Here is a 14,120-nt window from a genome sequence, read left to right on the forward strand (position 1 = left end):
CATTCTCTCCCTTCGCAAGACCTACCTCCTTCCACCTGGCCAACATCTACCTGTGAGCTGCTCCCCTTCCACAGCCCATTTCCTTCTGAAACCGTCCTCACATCACCTTCTCACCTGAACACTCGAGTGTGGGCCATCAGGAATCTTAGCTGTCCCTCCCTCTATCTGTCTTACTGCTTCACTCTTCACCCTCCCAATGCTACTGAAAACTGATCTCTTCTATTAATATTTTGAAAATCTGCAATCAAATATTCTTATGTGGCCTCCTGCCAAATGTTTTTTTAGTTAAACTTCTGTATGCTACATTCACTGCATCAAAGGTTTGAAATAAATATGAAATGTTGTTATTGATGTAATTTCTGGTCATGGTTTTCCTGTTGACATTGTTGTGAACCAGACCAAACCCCTGCAAAATATGTGAAGAAAGTCGCCTAGACCCTAATTTTTCTTATCATGAAGGCAAAAGTAACGTGCTGTGTTCCAGATTTGAATTTGACGAGCCAAGCTATTCAACATTAAGCAAAACACCATTCACTGTAACACTGTAGTTAAAATACAACAAAACAGAGAAGAACTTAAAATAACGTAACTCCATTGGGAGAATTAACTGAATAATAACCATTCCAACATAGTAACATCCTATAAATACACCCCTTGGCAAAAAGGCAAATTCAGAATTCAGTTTTCCTCACATGCCACACCTGCAGAAGGAGGAGAAACCCCAGTTTCTAGCTCTAACTGAGAGAGGGGAAGCAGAATAGCTTCTACTTCTTCAAACCTCCAGCAGCTTCTACCCCTGTTGAGACTCCAACGGCAACTTTTAGAAAAAAATACTAAGGTCTCATTATCCCATTTAGCTAGCGACACTTTACTCACACCATCTGACACTTTTGATCACCCACAAAGACTTGTTATTCAGTCTGTCGACACTCCACTCACACCATTTGTCTGATCTTTTGGCACCCAGTTACCTGGAAGTATCTTGCAGTGATCGCTCCACCTATATATTCTATGCCTGGGTGCTCTCTCCACTTCATCTGACAAAGGGGCTACACTCGAAAAGCTTGTGATCTCAAATAAACCTGTTGGACTATAACCTGGTGTCATGTGACTTCTGACTTCCCCCCACCACCCTCCACCATCCAACACTGGCACCTCCATACCATTGAGAAAATAGTTGATGCCTCTTCTTCCTACTAAAGTACATGACCTCACACTTTGCCCACTCTCCTGGCCTGTCCAAACCCTTCTATAGCCTCCTCACTGCCTCAACATTAACTGTCCCTCCACCCATCTTTGTGTCATCTGCAAATTTAACAACAATGCCCTCTGTTCCTTTGTCCAGATTATTAATATATAGTGTGAATAGCTGTGCTCCCAACAACTGAACTCCACCCATCATTAACTGCTACCCTGAAAGAGACCCCCTTTATCCCCACTTTCTGCCCTCTGCCAGTGAACCAATCCTCTATCCATGCCAATACGTTACCCCTAACATCATGGGCTCTTATCGTATTTAACAGGCTCCTGTGAGGCACTTTGTCAAAGGCCTTCTGGAAATCCAAATAGATCACGTCCCCAGGCTCTCCTTTGTCTCACTTGTTCATTACACCTCAAAGAATTCTAACAGACTTGTCAGGCATGACCTCCCCTTGATGAAGCTGTGCTGACTGAGCCCTATTTTACCGTGAACTTCCAAGTATTTTGCAATCTCATCCTCAATAATAGACTCTTAAATCTTACCAACGACCAAGGTCAGGCTAACCAGCCTGTAGCTTCCTGTCTCCTGCCTCCCTCCCTCCTTGAATGGGGGCGGGGGAGGTGGGGATTTACATTAACTATTTTCCTGTTCTCTGCAACTGTCCCTGACTCCAGTGATTCCTGAAAGATCCCCACCGATGCCTCCACAATCTCCTCCAGAACTCTGGGGCGTAGTCCATCTCATCTGGGTGATTTATCCACCTTCAGACTTTTCAGCTTCACCACCTCTTAGTGATGGCCATGACACTCTCCTTTGCCTCGTGTCTCTCTCGGAGTTCTGGTATACTCCTGGTGTCTTCCACCATGAAGACTCTCACACAGTATCGATTCCTTTCCTCCATCATTGATTTGCTCCCCATTACTACTACTCCAGCCCATTTTCCAGCAGCTCACGTCCACTTCTGCCTCAGTCTTTGAGATATTTAAAGCAACTCTTGCAATTTCTTTTATGTTATTAGCTGATATTTATTACTCTGATATTTCATCTTCTCCTACCTTATTGCTTTTTTAGTCATCCTCTGCTGGTTTTTAAAGTGCTCCCAATCCTCTGGCTTCCCGTTAATTTTCACTACGCTGTATGCTTTTTCTTTTGCTGTTATGCTGTCACTGACTTCCTTTGTCTGCCTCAACTTCCCCTTAGTGTGTTTGTTTCTTCCTTGTGATGAATTTCTGCAATGCCTCACAAATTGCTCCAGGAAACTCCTGCCATTGATGCTCCACAATCTTCCCTGTGAGGCTCCCCTTCCAATCATCTCTGGCCAGTTCCTCGCTCATTCCTTTATAGTTCCCTTTGTTCAATTGTAAAGGGATTCTGATTCCAGCTTCTCCCCCTCAAACTGCAGGCTGAATTCTATTATGCTCTGGTCACTGTCCCCTAGGGGTTCCTTCACCTCAAGTGCCGTAATCAGGTTTGTCCCATTACACAGCACCAAATCTAGTATTACCATTTCCCCGTTGGGTTCTACCACAAGCTGCTCCAAAAAACTATCTCATAGACAAGCCTCAAATTCCTTTTTGGGACCTGCTACCAACCTGATTTTCCGAGTCTACCTGCATGTTAAAGTCCCCCAGGATTATTGTAGTAGCACCTTTCTTACATATCTTTGCTACCTCCTGATTTATTTTCTGCCTCACATCCTGACTACTGCTAGGAAGTCAGTACATGATTCTATCAGGGTCTTTTCTCCTTTGTGGTTCCTGAACTCTACCCACACACATTCTATGCCTTCTGACTCTAGACTGTCATCTGTAATCTAGACTGAAACTCTGTGTGAACTGCTGTAGGAGTGCTACACTGTCAGAGACCCAGTCTTTTGCATCAGCATTCAAGTCAGGACCTTGACAAGCATTGCAGGAGGACATTACCAACTCCATAGCGTACAGGGGAGATGTCCCTGGTCCTGGTTAACATTCTTCTCTCAATCACCATGAGCTGGGGATTTGAGGTTGTGAAAGAAAATACATTTTTATAGTGACTTTTACTGCCTCAGGATGTGTCAAAGTACTTTGCAGCTTACAAAATATTTTGGAGGTGTAGATGCTGCTTAACATTGAAAATGTGGCAGTCAGTTTGCACAGTCCACAGGTAGCAATACAATCTGTTTTGGTGATATTGGTTGAGGGATAACTGTGTTGAAGTGTTTTGCTGTCTTTTTGTCTGCCTAGAGTAGATGAGGGAACACCAGTGGATGTGGTGGGTTTGGATTTTCGGGAAGCTTTTGCTAAAAGCGTGGATGTAAGAGGTTGCTGGGCAAAATCAAAGCCCGGGGCTTGGTGGTAATGGTCCTGGTGTGGATTGAGAATTTGTTGGCAGACACAGAGCAGAGTCAGAATAAACGGGGCTAGTAGGAGCTGCCAATGCCGGAGAATCTGAGATAATGAGGTGTGGAGCTGGATGCGCACAGCAGGCCAAGCAGCATCAGAGGAACAGGAAGGCTGACGTTTCGGGCCTAGACCGTTTTTCAGAATAAACGGGGTGTTTTTTTGTAGTGGGAGGTGGTGACAAGTGGTGTCCACAGGGACCGATGGCTGGGGCTCTGTGACCCACATTGCATAGCAATGATTTGGAGGAGGGAACTGGAAGTTATATTTCCAAATTTGCCGAGAACTAATGGGAGTGTGAGTGGCAGAAGGATGTCAGAAGCATCCATGGCAGCTTAGACACAGTATGTTGTTAGGCAAATCCACCGCAGACGTAGGATAATGCAGAGAAGTGAACTTGTCCCCTTCAGCCAGACAAACAGAACGGCAGGGTATTATTTCGATGATGATAGATTGGGGAAGGTTGATGTACAAAGGGTCCTGGCTGTCTTTGTACAAAGGGTCCTGGCTATCGATATACAAAGGGTCCTGGCTGTCGATGTACAAAGGGTCCTGGCTGTCTTTGTACAACAGTGATTGAAAGCAGGTTTCTGTGCAGGAACTAGCGAGGAAGGTAAATGCTTTGTTGGCTGCCTTTGTAACAGGGTTTGAGGACAGGAGCAGTTTGTACTGTAACTGTACAGGGCCTTGGTGAGACCACACCTGGAATATTGGGGACAGTTCTGCCCCCCTTACCTCCGAGAGGATATCATTACCGTTGAGAGAGTGTAGTGAAGGTCCATCAGGCTGATCCCTGGGACGGCAGGTTTGTCGTCGGAGCAGGCATTGGGTCGACTGGGCCTGTGTTCACTGGAGTTTACGAGAACGGCAGGATTTCTCTGAAACGTTTAAAATCCAAACAGGGCTGGATAGACTGGAGCAGGGAGAATGTTTCTCCTGGTCAGGGGAAAGGTGGGGCGCGGAGGTGGGGGAATGTTCCAGAACAAGGGGTCAAGGTCTCAGCATACAGAACAGACCACTTCAGGCAGAGATGTGGAGAATGGCATCACCCAGAGGCTGGTGAACCTGGGGAATTCTTTACCACATTAGGCTGTGGACACTGAGCCACGGAATATATTCAACAAAATAACTGATAGATTTCCTGAGGCTAAAGGTATTAAGGTGCTTGGGGAGAGAGTAGAGACTGGTGTTGAGCTAAATGATCAAGAATGATCATGTTGAATGGCAGACCCCTCTCAACAATGACTGTATCCAGTGTTCTGTGTCTCTGAGTAGGCAGGATCTTTTCTTGATATTTCATCTGAAAGGTGACATTTCTGATCGGGCTGCGCTCTTGCGATACTGCACTGGGAGGGCCAGCCTGCGTCCTGAGCCTGTCACTGGAGTGAAGCTTGAATCTATGACCCTCTAACTCAGGAATGAGAGTGCAATTGTTACCAGAATAGAGATCTCAGAATCACTTGACAAAAACATGATAAATCCTACCGTTCCAACTTATAAATATTTCTGCCAAATGTTGAGCACATCAGTTTTTTTATTTTCATTGCAGCCCAGTTACCCATCACGAGGGTGCAGTGTTATTGGATCCAAACCAGAGATGTTCTGCAGTTCAGAGCTGATGAACATCATGTGTGTGAAATTCATGAGCAATTGAAATTCCTTTTCCAGAATCTGTGTATTTCTGACGATGGAACAAACAGATTCTCATTTACTGGATCATTGGCTTGGTGCCGTCACTTTAGAAAAGTGCAGGAAAAATAAACTGTCTCATGGAACAAAGTGAAAGAAGAATGATCCTAATGGCCTTTTCTGGGAGATAGCGTGGTGTTGAATGATTGACTTACAGCAGTTTTGTTTCGTTGTCTCAATGATTATCTGTGTTGTGAGAACTGTTGAGACCAGTCATTATGAACTTGTCAGTTTCTGCCCTGTGTTGGGCAAACTGTCATTAACCAGCTGACTGGGATCATTGGCACATGAGGAAATCGTTCAGACTCCTTCACATTAGCTCCATGATTCAATTTGATCGTCTGTGTACCCATTTTAGTATGTACTGTAACCCTTTTCACCCTCGCTATTTTCTGATGAAGGGTCTAGGCCCGAAACATCAGCCTTCCTGCTCCTCTGATGCTGCTTGGCCTGCTGTGTTCATCTAGCTCCACACCTTGTTACCTCTGAACTCTCACTGTCTCAGATTTGACATTTACAGTTTACGCCTGACTCTGAGCAGTCTTTTGGGGGAGGGGGTGATAGAAAGTTCCAGAAGGCACCCCCCCCCCCCCCCCCCCCACCTCCACCCCACCTCCTCTTACATGTGTAAAAAACCTCTCCTGGTGTCATTGTGGAATGGTCTGGCTTGAAATTTTAAGGTTCCATTCCCATGTTCTGAATTCCCACCCCCACCCCATCAGCTTCTCTCTATCTGCACCATCACCCCTTTCATGTGTTGAACAATTCGATGAAGCTCTTCTGAACCAGAGTGAATATACAGAGCCAGGCCATGTAATTTAGCTGTGTTTGTGTGCAGTCATTCTATAGCAGCTCTCTGCTCAGACTGATGCAGCAGAACGGGAGCAAACTGACACTTGTTGAGAGTTCTTTCTTAATGGGGACCAAGGCCGAGAGCTGGCCACAATGCACTTCCATATTTCTTTGTGATGTTGATAAAGTCTCACCTCACCTGATGGATAGTGCATATGAGGATGTGACTGTGAGGGTATCTCTCCTGTTAGCCTGAGGTTTGATGAGATGTACTCTGTCGCTGCACTGTGCCTTGCTGAAAGAAGGTGGTTTAACGGATTTGAACATCAGTTTCAGATTCATACAACACGTGAACCTGAGTTCAGACTGTGTTTAACCGAGCCTCCCCTCGCCCACTACACTCTGTCTATCCTGTCAGGGGTTGGATATGAACTTATGATAGCCTTACCCAGAGTGACCCACTGAGACTCCGTACACACCTTAAACCAAAGAATTGAATCAGACTAGAGATGTAGAAATGCTCAGTGCAGTGGAAGGTGAGTTTGGGGAATATTTACAGATGTTGGGAATGTGTGATAGGTGATGGTTAATGTAAGTTGCTGTAGAGTCTTTCACTGGGACCTTTGGGCAGGCTGGTAGCATACAAAGGGAGCTTGTTAATTTCAGTGGGTGAAGAGAGAGAGACCTGGCAATAAAGATGATGAGCACCCTCCCTCCAGTTACCCAAGCAGTGTGAGGTGGAAAATAAGGTGTGTGCACCTGCAGAGCCAGGAGCATTGAACAAAGCCCACGATCCTCCGATGATATAAAACTGCACAACTGTTACCTCAGTGTGCAGCAAAAGTAAAACAAAGACTCGTGGGAGGGAATCATATATCATAGAATCCGTACAGTGTGGAACCAGGCCCTTCAGCCCAACAAGCCGACACTGACCCTTGGAGCATTCCACCCAGACCCATCCCCCTATACCCCACACACCACTGAACATTACGGGCAATTTAGCATGGCCAATCCACCTAGCCTGTACATCTTTGGACTGTGGGAGGAAACCGGAGTACCCGGAGGAAACCCACACAGACGCGGGGAGAATGTGTAAACTCCGCACAGACAGTTGCCCGAGGGTGGAATTGAACCCAGGTCCCTGGTGCTGTGAGGCTGCAGTGCTAATCACTGAGCCACCGAGCTGCCCCAGAAGCTGGAGTGATATCTGAGATATCTATTTAAAGATTAGAGGAACAATGTTAAGATTAATTAATCGTAAAATAGTAACAGATGTAGCTGGAGAAACTCAGCAGGCCTGGCAGCATCTGCAGAGAGAGAAACAGATTTAATGTTTCAAACCAGTGTGACCCTTCTTTGGAGCTCATGTTGGATTTTGAATCACAGAGAAATTGATCCCATTCTGCTCATCTTATGTCTTAGAAAAAGCAATCAAAAATGTATCCCATTTACCCCGTTCTCCGCGTGGTCCTCCCCTTTGTTTTTATTCCTAAGGATTGGTAACCTCATACCCAGAACCAAAGTATCACAGTTTTTAATAACTTTATGCATAAAGACATTTATCATTCCGAACCTCTCCCTCTGGCAGGTTTATGTTGATAATCTATTTCCACACAGGTTGCAACAGAAGAAGTTGGCCTTTTGCTGTTTACTCTTTCAAAGCTGTTAGACATTGCGAAAACACCTCAAATTTCATCTTAATCTTTTCTATTCCAGTGGAAATAGTTCCAGTGTTTTTCATCTTCTCTGACATGTGGGAAAAAGCTGGTGAATTTACAATGGACTTTGTGGAACAGGACGAGGTCATTCAGCCCTTCAAGCCTGTTCCTCATTCACTACGATCACAGCTGACCACCTAACTCAGTCTCCCCTCCCCACTTTCTCCCTATACCCTTTGGTCCCTTTATCCTTAAGAACTAGATCTAACTCCTTCTCAAAAACATTCGATGATTTGGCCCCAACCGCTTTCTGTTGAGAGAATTCCACAGGCTCCCCACCCTCTGAGTGAAGACATTTTTCCCCATTCTCAGCCCTTACTGGGCCACTCTGTATCCTTAACCTGCAACCTGAGGTTCTGGTCTCCCAGGCTTTGGGGAACATCCTTCCTGTGCCTTGTTCACTTAGAATTTTATAGGTTTCTATAAGGTCCCCCTCAGTGTTCTAAGCAGTGTCTTGTCCATTTAATACTGCTCCATTTTCAAGATTCAAAATACTTTTTCCTGGATCCCCACCTCCACTACAGTTTCTGAGAATTCTGTAATGGAACCTCATGTCTTTCTATTCTTGACATATTCTCTATGAGGGGGTGTGATTGCTTAGTGGAGTCATCACTGAGCTGTTAATCCAGAGACTCAGCTAATGTTGTGGAGACGTGGGCTCAAATCCCGCCGTGGCAGATCTGGTGAATTTGAGGATCTAACGATGAGCATGAATCCATTATCAATTGTCAGGAAAAACCCATCAGGCTCACTAATGCCCTTTAGGGAAGGAAGCCTGTCCAACTTACCTGCTCTAGCCTATGTGTGACTCCAGACCCACCACTGTGCGGTCGAGCAATTAGGGACAGGCAATAGTTTTTTAGCTGGCCGACCTCCTGGCCATCAACAGCAGCAGAATTGTTCTCCAGCACAATCTGTAACCTCTTGGCCCGGCACATCCCCCACTCAACCATCACCATCAAGCCAGGGGATCTACCCTGGTTCAATGGAGAGTGCAGGGGGGCAAGCCAGGAGCAGCACCAGGCTATACCTGAAGATGAGGTGCCCACCTGGTGAAGCCACTAAACAGCATAAGTGCCAAGTGATCGATGTACAAAGCCTGCCCATAAGGGTAGTGCTGTTGCTGTCTGGTGGACTGGCCTCGACATTGCACAGGCTGAGCGCCAGCCCTCAGATACCTCCTCCTATTTCCCCCTGGACCATGGCGCCAGCATGGAACACCAGGCTGTTGTGTCCACAGGTGGTCTCTAACCACACTTCATCCAGTGATATCCCCCCTCAACCCCACTCCTTTCAAGTTTAAACTCCCCCAACCCCTCACAGCCCACTTGTAGCTCCTTCCCAAACTCCACAATCAGGGCTGCCCATGCAGACCCATTGCCTCTGCCTGGTCTTGTCCCACAGAGCTCATCTCTTCCTACTTCAACTTGACTGTTTTCTCACCTCGTCTAGTCCCTGCCCAGTTATATCTGCGATTCCTTTCTTGCTTTATTCCAGTTTCGGATTTTCCCCAGTTTGAAGGCTCCAGCCACCTCAAAGGAACACGGAAACATAGAATTTTGTTGCAGGAGTCGGCTATTTGGCCCTTCAAGCCTGCACCACCAATCAATATGATCCTGGCTGATCATACAATCTCAGTATCCCCAAACCCCTTGGTCCCTTTAGCCACTAGGCCGCATCCGGCTCCCCCTTGAATATATCTCATGAATTGGCCCCAACAGCTTCCTGTGGGAGAGAATTCCACAAGTTCACAAATCTCTGAGTAACTAAATTCGTCCTCATCCCATTCCAAATGGCCTGCCCCTTACTCTTAGACTATGACCCCTAGTTCTGGACTTCGCCAGCATTGGGAACATTCATCCCCCCTCTAGCCTGTTCAGTGCTATCAGGATTTTGTATGTTTCTACGAGACCCCACTTCATTATTCTAAGCTCCAGTGAATACAGTCCCAGGCAGCATCTTCCAAACATACAACCACTTCCATCTAGAAGGACAAGGGCAGCACATACATGGGAACACCACTCCCTGCAGGTACACCTCCGAGCCACTCACCATCCTGACTTGGAAATATATCGCTGTTCCTTCAGTGTCACTGGATCAAAATCCTGGAATTCCCTCCTTAAGGGCATTTACTTACAGCACAGGGACTGCAGCGGTTCAAGAAGGCAGCTCACCACCCCACCTTCTCAAGGGGCAACTAGGGATGGGCAAGAAATACTGGGCCCAGCCAGTGACACCCATGTTCAAGGAGAGAATGAAAAATATTTCCCATACAAAAATCAAATTTCTACACATGTTGAACGCCTGAAGAAAAGCAGGAGAAAAAATTGCCAACACTCAACATGTCTGGTAGCAGTTGTGGAGAGTGAGGGAGTTAATAGTTCGGGTCGATGATCCTGCATCAGAATTAACTCAGGAAGTCGTTAATGAATGCAGTCAGAAATTGAGGAAGACGTCTTTAATTAGTGAATGTGAGAATGCGGGACTTGCACCCAGGGGAGTGATTGGAATGAATAGATTAAATATGTTTCAGAAGACATGACATATGTTTCAGAAGTTGAGCAGGGTAGAGCTTTATTCCTTGGGATACAGAAGGTTGAGGGGTGACCTGACTGAGGTGTATACAATCATGAGAGGCCAAGTTAGAACGAATGCGCCTAGTTTTTTTTTCCCCCCAGGTATGGGGAATTGAAAACTAGAGGGCATTGATTTAAAGTGAGAGGGGAAAGAATTAAGAAGGACCCAAGGGGCAACTTCTTCACGCAGTGAGTGGTGTGTTTATGGAATGATCTGCCAGAGAAAATGGTTGAGGTAGGTACAGCCGCAACATATAAAAAAAATTTGGTTAGGTTCACGGATGGGAAGGGTTGAGAGGGATATGGGCCAAATGTGGGCAATTGGAATGAGCTGATTTGGCACCATGGTCAGCATGGACCAGTTTGGGCTGAAGGGCCTGTTTCGATGCTGAATTACGCTATGACTCTATGTCTTAAGTTTAAGATGAGTTGGCATGTATCCTGTGGAGTTTAAAAGAGTCAGAGGTGACTGAACTGAAACATATAAGATCACGAGGGGATTTCATGGGCTGTTATCAAAAGGATGTTTCCTTTTGTGGGAGATTCTAGACCGAGGGGTCACTGTTTCAAAATAAGAGGTCGCCAACTTAAGATGGAGATGAGGAGGCGTTCCTCTCACAGAGGGCTGTGAGTTTTTGGAATTTCCTTCCTCAAAAGACAGTGGATGCAGAATCTCTAAATATTTTTTAAAGCTGAGGGAGATAGATTCCTGATAACTAAGGGGATGAGCGATTATTGGGGATTTGCAGGAATCTGGAACGGAAGTTGAAATGAGATCGGCTGTGCGCTTATTAAATGGTGTAGCAGATTTGATGGGCCGAGTGGCCTACTCTTGGTCCTCATTTGTAGGAAGTCTCATGACGAATAATGAAAGGAGAGGGCAATAGGATGAGATGAAGAGTATTGTGAGTGAGTTGGTGTGGCTCTGCTCAGCTAAATGGATTGTTTCTGCCCTGGACATTTTATGACATCATGTTTTTTATTTATTCATTCCTGGGATGAGGGCATTGCTGGTTAGATAGCATTTATTGCCTATCCCTAATTGCCCAGAGAGCAACTAAGAATCAACCACATTGCTGTGCGTCTGGAGTCACATGTTGGCCAGACCACGTACGCGTGGGTTTTTCCTGACAATTGACACTAGACTGTTAATTCCAGGTTATTATTGAATTCAAATTCCAACATCTGCCATGGCAGGATTCAATCCCAAGTCCCCAGGGTTTCTGGATGAATAGTTTAGTGGCAATACCACGAGGCCTTTGCCTTCCTGTGTGGGTTGACAAGTTGTGCAGTTATAGATTTTGAACAAATGTGCCCCTCATTTGCAGGTTACACGTCAAGATGAAAATGTGAGCCATTCTCATATAATTCAGCTCTTATTCGACACTACGGATTGCAGGATCATTACTGGCAATAATTAACTATGATTTTTCAGATAACTTTGTGCACCAGTCCTTTTTTGGTACATATCATAGAATCATCAAATCCCTAAGCTGTGAGAGCAGGCAATTCAGCCCATCAAGTTCACACTGACCCTCTGAAGATTATTCCACCCAGGCCCACCACCCCTATGGTTACCTTGCATTTCCCATGGCTGACCCACCCAGCACTGGCATCCCTGGACACTACAGGCAATTTAACATGGCCAATCCACCCTCACATGCACATCTTTGGACTGTGGGAGGAAACCCATGCAGACACGGGGAGAATGTGCAAACTCCACACAGACAGTTGCCCAGGGGTGGAATTGAACCTGGAGCCCGAACACTGTGAGGTAGCAGTGCTGACCACTGAGCTGCCGTGCCACCCCACATTGGGGGGTGGTACAAGGAGACAGAGGCTAATTGTAAGATTGGATAAGTGCAGTGAGCAATGACCCCCTGTCAGTTTGAATTGGATTGAAAATGAACACCATTCTAATTGCCTGAAAAGAGAGACAGTTTAAGGAGGAGTAGGAATAATTAATGAGTGTGGTTCTATAATTGGCCATGTCAAATTAGCAGCAAACCTACAAAGAAGCAGAGATTCATGCTAAATGAATCAATTTTTAAAACACTTCATATAGTCCCCGGAACTCGATGACAATAATTTGAGCTAAGCTTTATGTAAGGATGAGCAGAGCCAGCAGAGTGTAGATTATAATAAAGGCCAACTAAAGATGTACAAAAGTTGAAAAAGTGAGCCCTGTGCCCTCAGACTGAGTTGCAGAATTTCCATTGGAAATTTGAGTCTGAGGGAAATTTAATTATGGAGTAATTAACAGAAATTATTGCCAGAAGGTTTCTGTAAGTTCAGTCAAATGGTTGGCCTTTGTTAAGATTGCTGCAAATCAGACTTTATAGGCATATGAACTTTACAATAGGTGAAGAAGTGATCAATCTGAGCTTCCTTTTTCGAAGCATTGAGAAACATGCTACAGTTAATGGAGGGCACTGAGATCCAATCAATGTCATTCACTGACATTTATTTACTGCTGTCTTTGTAATTTTATTAAAATCAGAGTAATTCCTTCCATTTGTATAGCGCCTCAGTTCTGAGCACAGCTCAAAGAATTCTTTTGGAGGGTAATTAACTTTTCCATATTGCAGGCAGTCTGTGCGAGTCAAGCATTCTCAAACATCACACAGATACTGATATTGGGTTGTTCTGAACTATACAACCATTTCCATTATTTTACGCAGAAGGGATTCGAGAAAGAGGTGGATTAAGGTTATCATGCAAAAAAGGAACACACGATGCAGGGGATGAAATGGATAGAAGATTGTCCTGCTGCTGAATAACAGAGACAATTCATCAATGGATCCTGGGATAACAAGGTGTGGAGCTGGATGAACACAACAGGCCAAGCAGCATCAGAGGAGCAGGGAGGCTGACGTTTCGGGAAAGGTCTAGGGGCGGCACGGTGGCTCAGTGGTTAGCACTGCAGCCTCACAGCGCCAGGGACCCAGGTTCGATTCCAGCCTCGGGTAACTGTCTGTGAGGAGTTTGCACATTTTCCCCGTGTCTATGTGAGTCTCCTCCCACAGTCCAAAGATGTGCAGGCTAGGTGGATTGGCCATGCTAAATTGCCTGTAATGTTCAGGGCTGTGTGGGTTATAGGGGGATGGGTCTGGGTGGGATGCTCCAAGGGGTGGTGTGGAATTGTTGGGCCGAAGGGCCTGTTTCTACACTGTAGGGAATCCAATCTAATTTCTCATCAATCGATTCTTTTCAGATTGCTGGGATATGATCACTGGGATCCTGCAGAGATCTCTGTTGGGCTTCAGCTCTTTGCAGTAACTTTGAGGAGAGCAGAGAAGGCTGGGTCATTAAATTTGCAGCCAGATGGGTTGGAAACTATGTGGTGAAATGGACATACTTCATATAAGCAGGTTGAGCAAAAACCTGGCCAATGGGGTATAATGTACAAACAGGTGAAGTTGTTCTCTTTGGAGGGAAGAATAAAAGAAAGGCAATGTATTACCTAGATGGAGAATACCTGTGGAATTCTGAGGTGCAGAGCGATGTTCCCTCTCAACTCTGTGTGTGTGTGTGTGTGTCGATCATGTCATTGTCCAGAAGTTAGTGCCGACATGCACAGCTAGAAAGAAATGTACTGGGGATGCTAGTGCAGATGGATTTGGGTCTTTGAGCGCAAACAATGCACCTCCCAGTCCCGAGCCATTTCCACTCCCCCTCCCATTCTTTAGACGGCATGTCCACCCTGGGCCTCCTGCAGTGCCACAGTGATGCCACCTGAAGGTTGCAGGAACAGCAACTCATA

The 14,120-nt window shown here is 45.7% G+C and overlaps 1 protein-coding gene across 4 annotated transcripts in view; it reads left to right on the plus strand.

Annotated features, from left to right (window-relative positions):
- adgrd1 (adhesion G protein-coupled receptor D1) overlaps positions 1–14,120 on the plus strand; it is a 259,133-nt gene that overhangs the window by 156,620 nt on the left and 88,393 nt on the right. The window lies entirely within an intron of this gene.

Source organism: Stegostoma tigrinum, chromosome 26 (assembly GCF_030684315.1).
Source record: "Stegostoma tigrinum isolate sSteTig4 chromosome 26, sSteTig4.hap1, whole genome shotgun sequence".
NCBI classification, from domain to species: domain Eukaryota; kingdom Metazoa; phylum Chordata; class Chondrichthyes; order Orectolobiformes; family Stegostomatidae; genus Stegostoma; species Stegostoma tigrinum.